Raw genomic sequence first — 12,714 nt, 5'->3', positions numbered from 1 at the left:
ATCTTATGTCATTGTCTCCTCTTAGCCTGGAAGCCCTAGCAGTAAATCTTCCTTGTCTAAGCGGCTCACGCCTTCATCTAGGTCCCAGCCATCCTCCAGTGTGGAGCTTGTGGAAATGGGGGCATATTGTGATCGATTCAGAAACCTTTCCACGCAGGACTTAGATCTGCCCTGTTGCCATTCTGGTTTTCCGTAAGATTTAGGCTGGGTATTTTGTAGATGTACTTAAATGTGCTTGACCATATTTTTCTCTGATAGAATTACCGATATGTATCTGATTAATGTTTGAAAAAATATTTTAGCTTGGTAAACAGTATTTATTGGTTATATCTTCATGTATTTTTGATATTAGATATTATGAAATTTAGCAACACAAATAACTGGGCTTGATTCAATACGAGACAGAAGGCATACTATGAAAAATTTAATAGCGGAATGAAAAGTAAGAGAAGACATCCCTGCTTTCAAGATTCTTACATCAAAAAAGGAAAAAAAGGCAAAGCTAAAATAGTCAATATTTGTTTCCCTTTCATGTGTGGCATTCTGATTTTTTTTTTTTGTTTGTTTTAAGATTTATTTATTTCAAAGACAGAGTTACAGAGAGAGGGAGAGACAGAGACCCTCCATCCACTGCTTCATTCTCCAAATGGCCTTAACGGCCAGAGTGGGGCCAGGCTGAAGCAAGAAGCCAGGAGCTCTTTTTGGGTCTCCCACATTTGTGCAGAGGTCCGTGCCCTTGCACCGTCTTCCGCTGCTCCTCAGCGCATTAGCAGGGAGCTGGATCAAAGTGGAGCAGCCCGGGCTTGAACCGGCACCTGTATGGGATGCCGGCACTGCAGGCGGTGGCTTTAGCTGCTACGTCATAGTGGCGGCTCCTATGCTGTTTTGGTTTATGCTGAAGTGTTCCATGTTCTCACCACATTCCTGTTTCCTTCTGTGGAATTCTGAGATGAAGGTACTGTGGGATTGCATCCAGATTAAGTTTTTTTCCCAGAAGCTCCCACACATCCCTGCTGTGATTGCCACCCCCAGCCCACCCCACACATTCACAAGCACGACACATTTCCTTTCTTCAGTGCCATTTCCAGGCAGAATCCTGCTTTGTTAGTATTAAGACTGGTTATATATAAACATCCCTTGTGTATTCATCCTACAAACAGAGCGAGGTTGACACATGTAATCCCAAAATACGTCTGTTATTGTTTCCAGCTAGTTTCCATCTAGCCTGTCACCAACTGCCCATAAAAGCTAGCTTTCTTACATCTTGATTCCATAAATGTCCAATTTTGTACCTCATCCAAAAATTCAACTCTGCATGATTCTTAACATTACATATTTTGAAATCTCATTTATTTATAACAAGTGAGTTCAAAAACAACAAAAAGAATTTGTTAACTGTTGTATCCCAGCTTGTCCGTGGTTGCTTCATTGAACCACCAGTAAGACACCAGTGCGCTTTGCTTTGTCCCCACTTGCCGCTGTGGAGACTTGTTCATGTGAAGCCTGCCTAGATAGATCCTTTTCTTTTTCATAGCATGGTAGTATTCTACAATTTATTAAATCAGTCCCTACTGATGTTCAGATAAATATGAACATCTTCAATGGATATATTATTAATGATAGCCACTATTTGCTGGGTTACATTTTTTTTTTTTTAAAGATTTATTTACTTGAAAGAGTTAGAGAGAGGAGAGGCAGAGAAAGAGGGGTCTTCTATCTCTCCGGTTGGCTGCAATTGCTAGAGCTGTGCAGATCTGAAGCCAGGTGTCTCCTCCAGGTCTCCCATGTGGGTGCAGGGGCCCAAGGATTTGGACCATCTTCCACTGCTTTCCCAAGCCCTAGCAGAGAGCTGGATCAGAAGTAGAGCATCCAGGACATGAACTGGCGCCCATATGGGATGCCGGCACTGCAGGCGGTGACCTTACCCACTACACCACAGTGCTGGTCCCTGGATTATATAATTTTTAAAACTTTTAAAAAATGTTTTGGGGTGTTTAACCCAGAAGTTAAGGTCCAGTGTCTCATATCATAGTGCTCCCTCCACCTCCCCCAACCCCCCCCCCCCCCCCCCGCCAGCTTCCTGCCAGTGCAGACCCCAGGAGGCAGCCGCTGACAGCTCAAGTAATTGGGTTCCTGCCACCCACATTGGAGACCTAGATTGAGTTCCTGGCTCCCAGCTTATGGGCACATGGGAGTGAATCAGTATAATGGGAGGTCTCTGTCTTTCTCTCTCTGATAACCAAATAAATAAATTAAAAATTAAAGCATTTAAAAAATCCCAAAAGGCTTTGCTAGCAAGTGATTTATAATCATGGGTGTGTTTGTATGTGTTGGGGGTCATGGTTGGAGACAGGATCTCACTGGATGCTGAGAAATAGACTGGGTTAAGAATGTAGAGGATTTTAGTACAAAGCCCAAGATAAACATTACATAAAAGTGGAAAGATATTTAAAGGAAGTGGGTTTGGAAATTTCCCTCCAGGATCTGTGAAGGAGCTGGCTTCTTTCGTGCTTCTCGTTGGAAGGCTCTTCTGTTGCTAGAAGGCAGTGAAAGTCAGTCTAGGATTAAAGGAATGACACGGGGAGAGGTGTGATGGTAGGAAAGTCAGCGTAATGTGGGAAATCTTAAATGACATGCTGAACATTTCATAATTCAGTATGCCATTAAGTTTTTGTGTGTTGTTAAAAGGAATTGAAGACAAGCTTTAGATAAGTGTATAGCATGGGGGTATGCATGCGCTCTGCCTTTTTGTGTTTGCCTTCCTGAGGCTTTGAATGCTGTGCAGGTCAGTTCCTTGATTTGGAATAGGGCAGGAAGAGGGCAGACATTGTGTCATTTAAACATATAAGCCACTGCATTGCAAAATAATGTCTCTTTAGGGGCTGATGCTGTGGCATAATAGGCTAAGCTTCTACCTGTGGCGTCGGCATCCTGTAGGGGCACTGGTTTGTGTCCCGACTGCTTTTCTTATGATCCAGCTCTCTGTTATGGCCTGAGAAGGCAGTGGAAGATGTCCCAAGTGCTTAGGCCCCCAGAGGAAGCTCCTGACTTCTGCAGGGTTCAGCTCTGGCCGTTGTGGCCATTTGGGAAGTGAACCAGCAGGTGGAAGATCTTTGTCTCTCTTTGTCTGTAACTCTGCCTCTCAAATAAATAAATAAAACTTTAAAAAAAATAATGTCTCTTTTAAAACCTCAATGAGGGGCTGGCGCTGCAGCTCACTAGGCTAATCCTCCGCCTGCGGTGCTGGCACCCCGGGTTCTAGTCAGTCGGGGCACCGGATTCTGTCCCGGTTGCTCCTCTTCCAGGTCCTTGGGCCCTGCACCCACATGGGAGACCAGGAGGAAGCACCTGTCTCCTGGCTTAGGATCGGCACAGCACCTGCCATAGTGGCCACTTGGAGGGTGAACCAACGGAAAAAGGAAGACCTTTCTCTCTCTCTCTCTCTCTCTCTCTCTCTCTCTCTCTCTCTCTCTGTCAAAAAAATAAATAAATAAAATAAACCTCAATGAATGACAGGGGAATTCACTGGGAATTGTTCACTTCCTTAATCCCAGAATTATAATGGAGGAACAGATGTCTGGTGCAATATCGCCACCTTCTGGCAGATTGAGCGTAGTGACTTTATACAATAATGTGTGCAACATTTACATAGCTTATTAAATAATTCACAAAACCTCAACCAGTTGCAGGTTGCCAGTATTGAGTCCTGAATTGACTAATTCCAGTTAGTTGCAGTGCTCACACAGATCTTCTTTGCTATAGGTTTACACCCTTGAGAATTAGCAGGAATTCTTAGCTGAGAATCAAAATTCAGAAGCGTGTTACAAAAGCTAAAACTGCTGTGCACGCATTTCCTCTTCTGGCCGTGCTTTTGGGGAGAGATGCAAGGGGAGCAGAAGGCAGTAGTTCCCTTTTCGTTCTCAGTGCTTAGAACTGTGTTCTTTCTCATCATCTTCATTCCGCTCGTGTCCGCACTCCCTAGCCTTTTCTCCCCTGTTGCAGAATTGGGACGTGTCCCTGATGCCTCTGTGTTGTCCATGGCTTTCTGGCGTGGCCTGTAACTCTATATCATGCCTGACCACAAGGGGCGGTGGCTGATTTGCTGGCATCTTTGTTTTGGGCTTTCCAGTGTCTGCTAGGTGTGCAGAAATGCTTGTTGAGTGAGTGTGGACTCAGAGTAGGAGGGAGCTGCAGAAACCCCCAGCTGGGTGCTGTGGTTCTGTAGGTAAAGATAACGGAGGTGATGGACTGAACCTGAACACAGTGGGAGTTTTAAGTAATCTTGGCCCAGTGCATTAATCAATGCTAATCACTCATGTCTTCCCACTTTGCAGCCTGTTTTTTAAGTATCTGAACCCCCGAGATGCATAATGACTCAACCTGAGACAGGTAACTCGGGGGAGGACGAACTGCTTTATGAGACTTTTACTGAGTGCTCTAACCACCCGACATTTTAGTAAATGATAGAACAAGCCAGGAAAACGGACCCTGGAAGGTCAGTGAGCTTTGGGAGATGGAGGGAAACACTTGACGGCAGAACTTTCCCAGAGTTGTCCTGATCGACTGACAGAGGCTGCTTTGCCCCTGCTGTGGTGGTGTGTGGGAGGGGCAGAGTTCAGGGGATGGGAACTGAGGTCGTGAGACTTCTGGGGACATGGCTCAGGGTTAACTGAAGTCAAAACGCTGTGGGCGATCACATGCCGGTCTTTGTCCCACCTCACGAGTGAGCACCACCCGAAGTTATGTAGAATCAGACATCTTCTCTACTGAGCAAACTATGAGCCAAGCACCCTTGCTTCTAGTTCCAGGTCGTGGGAAAGTTGGGGAGTTATCCTTGGTTATTTAATTTGTTTGGTAGCCTGACTGGGAAATTCCATGTTTTTCAGAACTTCATGCTATAGACAGCTGCACATCTCTCTAGTTGATAACTTGAGCACAACAGTTACTATTTTATTTTTAAGATTTAATTATTTACTTGAGAGGCAGAGTTACAGAGAGAGGTCTTCCATCTGCTTGTTCAACTCCCCCAAATGGCTGCAGCAGCTGGAGCTGAGCCCTTTCAAAGCCAGCAGCTTCCTCCGGGTTGCCTATGCAGGTACTAGAGGCCCAAACACTTGGGCCATCTTCCACTGCTTTCCCAGGCCATCAGCAGGGAGTTGGAGCAGAAGTGGGGCAACCAGGACCCGAACCAGTGCCTGTATGGGATGCCAGCACTACAGGCAGGTGCTTAACCTCTTACACCACAGCGTTGGCCCCCACACTGGCTATTCTTAGGCCCTTTTGTATACTGTGAGTTTAGAGGCCAGCTTTCCATGAGCTGTTTTCCGGAAGGTCCCAGGATGTAGTCTCTGAGCGGAGCTTGCAAAAGCAGTTGCATGGTTGGTTTTGTCCGTTGCTCCGTGTCCCAGGGTCCATAAAGTGGTGCTGTGTCATGTGCCTGCAAAACTCATAGCCCAATCTAAGCCACAGTGAAGAGGTGGTGAGGTCAGGATGGTGGGGCCTTTGGGAATGGGGTTAGTGTCCTTAAACACGAGGCCCTTTTGCCCTTCCACTGTGTGAGGACACAGGAAAGAGGCACCCCCACATAGAGTCTGCCTGGGCCTCAATCCCAGACTTGACAGCATCCAGAGCTGTGAGCAGTGAATGTGTGCTGTGTGTGACTCACTCAGCCTCCGGCGCTCTGTTATAGCAGCAGGCAGGAGGAACTAAGACAGGTGGGTTGGATGAAGACGTGTGGTCACGCTTATCTGACCTAGCCAAAAGGATGGATTTCTGTCCGTGTCAGCAAAGAGCTGTGCTGAGCTGCTTTGACTTGGATCTGGACAGGATTAATTCAGATCCTCTGTGCTAGTTGGCAGGCTGAACCCCTATAGCCTATCTCAGGAGAATCGGAGACTCATTGTAGATGGTGCTAATCTGACCCCTCTGTTGGCTCTAGAGGATGCCTGTGCCCTCCCGGGGCTCTGCTTCCTGGTTTTTAGGGGTCATCTCCACGGGAGCCTGAGCTTTAGAATAGAAGGGCAAGTGCAGCCTCCATCTCCAAGGGAGCTCTTGAAATCACACTGAGCATAATTTTGGTGCCTACAGGTAATAGCATTATTGGTGAAGGGTTTGCTTTGGAGGAGACAAAGAATATAAATTAGAATTTAGATCGTGTATTCCTTCAGGAAGCGAGAGCAAAGGAAAACGTTCAGTTTGGGTGGGCTGTGTTCTTTCTTGTGGCATTAAGCAAAATTGCATGCAACAAGCAATACTTAGAAAAACCGTTTATCCACAGTCCCAGGCAACATCCATTCGGTGTGTTTGCAGAGTGGCTGCTAATCTGGCATCCAGGGGCTCACAGCTTTGTGGTGGCCAGAGGGAAGAAGCTGCATGGTGTGGGCTTCTTAGAGTCATTGTGTTCTTTTCTCTGATCCAGAACTGTTTGTTTCTACCAGGAAATGCAGTTTCATGTGTGCTGTGAGTGTAGGGGCCTTATGTCTTATTGGTCCATACTTGCTCCCCTTTGCACTGGCTGTGCCGGGTCAGGCAGTGACACTTTCATTCTCAAAAGTGTCTGGGAATGGGAGAGGTAAGAGGAGGAAGGGTTGGAGCATGGGTGGGAGGGAGGAAGGGAAGGGTGGGAAGTTTCACTGTGTTCCTAAATCTGTGTGTATGAAATACATGAAGTTTGTATAGCTTAAATAATCTAATAAATAAATAAACATACTCAAAAGTTGAAATGAAAGAACTGTCTGGGTTTTAACAGTAAATCTCTTGGTCATTCCAATGATAAGAGAATAAAATGATTAGAAAATACATGATTTATTAGCTCAACTTGATTTTCTCTTAATATTGTGTGTTCTCTGTAATGTGTATTAAATCCTGAGGTCTAATTGGGAGAGCTTTCCAAGTCTTATTCACAGTGTTGATGAAGTCTATTTGTGTTCATTGCACTTTGCAACTTAGATAATCAGCAGGCTTTTGGTAATTATGAGTAACACTTTGAGGAATACATTTCATTCCAGTACTGAGCTGTGGTGAAAATCCGGGCCTCTGGAGCCATGTTGCCTGCTTGTGGACCCCACGAACTGCTTCAGTTACCTTTATGACCTGGGGGAAGGTAGTTTTCATCTTTAGTTCCTCCCCAAGTGTTGGTTGGGGGCATTATATGGATTGTTCAGCTTGGGTGCTAAGAACAAGCACTAGAGTGTAGGGAGAGCTCAGCAGATATTAACTGTTTTTATTTCTTTAGGAAATCACCGTTCATGGTTATGCATTAGAACAGAGTATTCAAGAGACTGGGGAGGACTGAGAAATCAAGGCTTCCAGTAGTAGTGCTCTCCGTTACAAATCCTGATGCTGCTGAGATCCAGTTCTGACCACTCCAGGATCCTTGCTCACTCAGGAGATCGCAGTCTCTCACCGGGGCTGAGCTTGGCCAGGGGCAGGGCCACGCTGAGCAGAGACTGGTTTGTCCATTTCAGGCTGATGGATTGGCAGGGTCTGGTGTAGTGTAGTGAATGGTGATGATGGAAGGAGTGGGGTATAGGATGAGAGAAAGGATTCCTAAGGATTCTCTGATTCCCAATTCAGTGCCTGGCTGGGTGGTGATGCTGTTACCTGATTTCAAGGGTGGGTTCTGTCTTTGGATGGGTGTGGGGAGAAAACAAGATGGGGTCCTGGTTGCAGCATGCACTTGACACTCAGACTCACTGGCGTTACCACCTGCTACCATCGGGCACTTCACTGCCCAGCCTTGTGCCCCTACTTCTATGTGGCTCACTTTCTTCATCTGAAAAATGAGTTAATAGGATACCTACTTCGTAGGGGTGTTGTAGAAATGAACAAGTTTATTGTGCAAAGTGCTTGGGACAGTGTCTAATGAACACTATGTAAGATTTTATCATTATTGTTATCTTTTTAACTTGTCTCTTCAGGAGTCTCTGGGAGATACCGATTTTGGTATGTCTGTATTTACACCTGCAAAGCTGTATTTCAAATAGAATTTAAAGCAAATGTGGAACTTCAGTGTGGTGTTCTTTGTGTGAAGCATGAATATAGACTTCATAGAAATCATCAGCTGGCTGCTTTTTACAGTTTTTTTTTTACTATGCAGAAGAGGGGATGAGAAACTTTGCCATATTATCTATTAATTTGTTACTATTGTATCCCTCTGCACATGGTTCAGGAAGCCTGGGTTTCTATTGCTTGAAACCTTGGGTGTATTCTTCTCTCTGTCCACACATAGTTCTGTAATTTAGATCAGGGCTCTCAGAAGGGCGTTGCTACCTCAACGGTGTTTTGTCAGATTCTGGGTATTTGTTGTCCCAGTGTTTGGTGACTGGGGCCATGGGTGCTTGTTGTCTTGAAGAGTATGAGGCTGTTTTGCACAGTGAAGACTTTTCCCATGGGAGCAGCCGTTAAGCATTTCCACCAAGGGCTGACCTGTTTATCAACGTCTCTCCCTGTTTTACACATAGCATGTTATTTTTTGCCTGGTTTTATTTAGACCATGGTTTTACAGGAATGTAGCTAGTTCCTAGTAAATACTTTGTTTTATTTTGGAAGCTTATGAAGAGTTATTCATTTTAGAAAGCCACTTTAACAATGATGATAATATAAGTGGCATTTGGGTCACAAGTTGTATTTGTGTCTGTGAAATTCACTTTACTGTGTATAAATTGCAAGCATTTGACTACTTCGTGTTGAATGAATGATGACTTTTCAAAACGTTGCACCTAAGTATTTGTGGACTTCATTACGTATCATTTTACGGTAGATTTTCCTCTCAAAATATAATGATTATGATAATGAATGTACTGATGGACAGTCCTTGAGTTCACATTTCTGACATATGTGTAGTTGGAGTATTGTTATAACACCAGTCTCCCAGAAACATGATTCAAATATTACCTACTACATTATGTTAACTAAGTAATGGCACAAAATACTAACTTCACTGCTAGCTCTCCAGGAAACCTGGTGACAATCTCATCCACCATTGTCCAATAACTGGGGTGGACTTCATGAAACATGGGCCTCAATTCTCCCAGCTCCTTAGCGACTGTCCAAATGACAGTCACAGGTCTTCTACGTAACTCATCAAGGAATCGGTCAGCTTACCCATTAAGTGCTTAGAAAACTTCATGAAATAACAGGATTTCCAGTTTAGTTCCGTATCTTGAGTTTCTAGACGAGGAGAAAAAGGTACGTGTGGTCTAACAGCCAGCCACATTTAATGATTTTTATTATTTTAGATGAGTGCTTTTTCATTGTGGTTTCTAAGAGTTTAAGTGCATTCAAGGTGAATATTACCACTTAAATCTTATGAGTTTCTTGATGCGTTGATGGGAAATTTTATTTGACAGTCTCATTCCTCACTCTTCGATTTTAACGATTATAGTTTCCTTTTGAAACCACACATATGTCATACATTGTTTTTAACATTCCTGTGTGCCAAGTATTAGGAAGGGGAGCTCAATATTTGTAGCATTTCCCTCTGATACCCAGGTATGATTTTTACTTTTTGCTCTTTTTACATCTGTGTGGTAACTTTTGTAGGTGTTAATAATTCTTTTCAAACATTTCCATCTCGCATTGCTCTAGACAGCTCCAGGTTGTGCCTTTGTATATGTTAGCATTAAAGGCATCTAAATGAAATTTGCAGCAAAGGGATAGACTGTGTTGTTGATAGTCTGACCATTTTTTCTCAATTAGATAGAAATGACATTTTCTTTACCTGCTTTATGAATTCTACCACTAGGTGGTGGTACAGAGCTACATTGTATGCTAAATTCTGTATCTACCAAATGCTTGTATTATGTTGAAATCTGAAAATGTTTCATCTTAAGTACTTACTTTTAGACATCAACTAGGGATCTGCAAAGTTATTTTATATATCATGGTGAGTACACTGTCTTTCCATGGTATGTGCTCACGAAGTATTTATTGATAGTTGGATTCTTGGTTTTTTTTTTTTTTTTTTTTCTTTCCTGGAAAAAGCTTTATTTACAAGATTTAAGTGGTCCCCAAGCTTTATTTTACCTTTTTCCCCCTTTTTCTTTTTAAAAAAATATTTATTTATTTGAAAGGCAGAGTTAGAGAAAGAGCGGGAGAGACACAAAGAGAGATCTTCGATTGCTGGTTTACTTCCTAAATGGCTGGAGCCGTCCTGTCTGAAGCCAGGAGCCAGGAACAAGGAACCAAGAGCATCTTCTTGGTTCTCTCACGTGGGTGCAGGGGCCAAGTACTTGGGCCATTATCTGCTGCTCTCCCAGGTGCATTAGCAGGGAGCTGGATTGGACATGGAGACTTAGGACTGGAACCTGCGCCCATATGGGGTACTGGTTTCACAGGTGGCAACTTAACCTGCCATGCCATGATGTCAGCCCCCATTGTTTTCTTAACTTTATTTTTTTCCTAGTTTATTACATTTCTCCATCATGATCACAAAATTTCTTTGTGCTTCAGCTCTACTCTCCTGTATACACTTGCATGTACAAACAGACCTCAAGTTTGCCTCCAGTATTTTATCTAAATTTCTGCATTTTCCTAGGCACTATTTATTCCCTTCAAGCTTAGCAAAGAAATAAAATCCTGGCATGTTTTTTGGAAATGACAATAAAGTATTTATAAGGTAGTTGAGAGACTTTCTACAAGATCAGATTCTCTGAATGTCAGTTTTATGAAAGGTAGAAAGATTTCCTTTGGGAAGCTCTATGCACGTGTTTCTCTTCTGAATATAAGGGAGAATAAACATGGTGTTTCTTGCCACTGGGAGGATTTTGAAATATTAACTATACTCCAGAGGCCTTACATAAGAGATTTTAGATTTCAGATTATTTGTGAATTATCAATTTATTTGAAAAAAAAAAAAAGTCACTCAGGATTCGTCTTTACACTTTTAATGGAGTATTTGTTAGTGTCTGTCAATAGCACTGTATTTTATGCTATTCCTATTTATGGTCTTTCACTTGTGTGAGTGATTTATTCTTTCTTGTCGTGGATAAATTATTGTTCCGACCACAATGCGGGCATTCATATAAGGTTCAAGCAGTGTTGTTATGATGTTTTTTGTCACATGACTTTCTAAAAAATGGGAATAATTTTTCTAAGCCAGTGTTTTAAAATGTCCCATTGATTTAATAACATCATTTTAGAGAAAATAAAGCCACCATCACATAAATGTGCTCAATAACTACAGAAATCCAATTTTAGAAACATTGAAATTAGATTTAAAGTATTTTAAAGACCTTTTTAGAGTGAAGACCTAACCTAGATGATGAAATGAGATCTGGTGCGGAGAAAGACTTAGTGAACTCAGGAGGGCTGAGTGGAGCCAGGGAAGTTACTAAAGAGCGTCGTTTCTTAGTCTTTGGTAAATATACAGTGACGTGGGTAATACTGTTTTTGAAAGTCTTGACTGGGAGCGGTGATGTGGTAGAGAAAAACAGCGCAGGGAAGGGCTAGGATGCGTTGTACTGCACTTTCCCACTTCTGACATTGCTCCTCCTTATGCATTATGGCTGTAACTCACCTGGACTATGTGGGGAAGGCAGAAGAAGGAATTAATCTTTCTCTTTGGGTGATCTAAACTGTGGCCATCTTAATCTAGCCGGTGTCACAGGGATGGGGTGGATGGAGCTATGTATGTGGCCAAGAGAGGTGCATATAAATCCACGTGCATTAGTGCACATTGCATTTATAGAATTGAAATCTTGATGGGCAGTTAGAGATTTTGATAGATGCCCTCAGATAGTTCTTCAGCCCCTTTGCCACCAACCCTGCTGCCATACCTGACGTATTCCCTAGACACTTCATCATTCCTGGCTCCTATTCTCCCAGCTGATGGTGGCAGTAGTTGTTGGGCTGTTATTCTTGTGCTCTCATTTGTGCTCACTTCCACTTCTTAGCAATCTGTAGACCTAGAAAAGTCTAAATGAAATGTGATACTATTTTGTCCATGTGTGTGGCTTGTCTTTCTTAACCATTAAATCGTCTTTGTCAGCAAACATGCCTTCACTGCTCTTCCCCCGTTAGTGTCTCTCCTGCTCTTGGGACAGTGTTAGGAATAGGCCAGGCACTTCATCACGGCCCGCACAGCGGATGGCTTTGAAAAAGAAGGCAGTCCAAAGGTTTTTATAGCAGAGAACTTTCTAGAATTTAGAAGGTTATTGTACTTTTTGACTTACTTCATCTTACAGTTATATTTTTTAAACTAGTAATAGCTCTGTTAAAGGTGGGACATCAAGGGAAGGCCATTTTACTAATGGTTTTTCTAAAACAGTGTTAAATGACCATTTGGTGAACTATATATACTTGATTATTAGCCAAGCTTCCATTGTTTCTTCTGCACCCTTAGCGTGTAAGAATTGTAATGCATTGTAAGGGTACAATGATAACAAATGTAACTTCAGAGTACTGTGTCCAAAATCTACTTCTCTTGTTAATTACACACTTTTTTTTTCTGAAATTACTTGCTTGAAGTTAGCTGCATTCAACATTTCCAATACATTGCTTAAAAACGTAGCTGAGCCTCCTCTTCTCCAACCACTGCCTGCCACTCAAACTTTTCTTACGTGTGAAGATCTTGATAAATACAGCAGGTGCTCAATGGCTAAAGACCTTAGATAGTTTTAGATGAGATAACAGAAGACCTGGTAATCAGTGTTTACTCATTTATATTCATAGCACATGAATTATGTTGAAAATGACATTTTGTTTTCCAAATCT

General features: G+C 42.8%; 1 protein-coding gene across 3 annotated transcripts in view; it reads left to right on the top strand.

Moving 5' to 3' along the window:
- The window catches only part of MED12L (mediator complex subunit 12L), a 347,645-nt gene that overhangs the window by 190,450 nt on the left and 144,481 nt on the right, over positions 1-12,714 (top strand). The window lies entirely within an intron of this gene.

The sequence above is a fragment of the Lepus europaeus genome, chromosome 2 (genome assembly GCF_033115175.1).
Source record: "Lepus europaeus isolate LE1 chromosome 2, mLepTim1.pri, whole genome shotgun sequence".
In the NCBI taxonomy this organism is placed as follows: domain Eukaryota; kingdom Metazoa; phylum Chordata; class Mammalia; order Lagomorpha; family Leporidae; genus Lepus; species Lepus europaeus.
This window is presented reverse-complemented; position numbering and strand designations above follow the sequence as displayed.